Genomic DNA, 295 nt, shown 5'->3' with positions numbered 1-295 from the left:
GAGAGTCTGTGCGTGCGGGAGAGTGTGTGAGAGTCTGTGCGTGCGGGAGAGTGTGTGAGAGTCTGTGCGTGCGGGAGAGTGTGTGAGAGTCTGTGCGTGCGGGAGAGGGTGTGAGAGTCTGTGCGTGCGGGAGAGTGTGTGAGAGTCTGTGCGTGCGGGAGAGTGTGTGAGAGTCTGTGCGTGCGGGAGAGTGTGTGAGAGTCGGTGCGTGCGGGAGAGTGTGTGAGAGTCTGTGCGTGCGGGAGAGTGTGTGAGAGTCTGTGCGTGCGGGAGAGTGTGTGAGAGTCTGTGCTGG

The 295-nt window shown here is 61.4% G+C and overlaps 1 protein-coding gene across 1 annotated transcript in view; it reads right to left on the bottom strand.

Moving 5' to 3' along the window:
* The window catches only part of LOC125482185 (elongin-A-like), a gene marked incomplete at its 3' end in the record, with an annotated part of 5,156 nt that overhangs the window by 1,565 nt on the left and 3,296 nt on the right, over positions 1-295 (bottom strand). The window lies entirely within an intron of this gene.

The sequence above is a fragment of the Rhincodon typus genome, unplaced genomic scaffold, assembly GCF_021869965.1.
Source record: "Rhincodon typus isolate 14 unplaced genomic scaffold, sRhiTyp1.1 hic_rhity00006858, whole genome shotgun sequence".
NCBI classification, from domain to species: domain Eukaryota; kingdom Metazoa; phylum Chordata; class Chondrichthyes; order Orectolobiformes; family Rhincodontidae; genus Rhincodon; species Rhincodon typus.
This window is presented reverse-complemented; position numbering and strand designations above follow the sequence as displayed.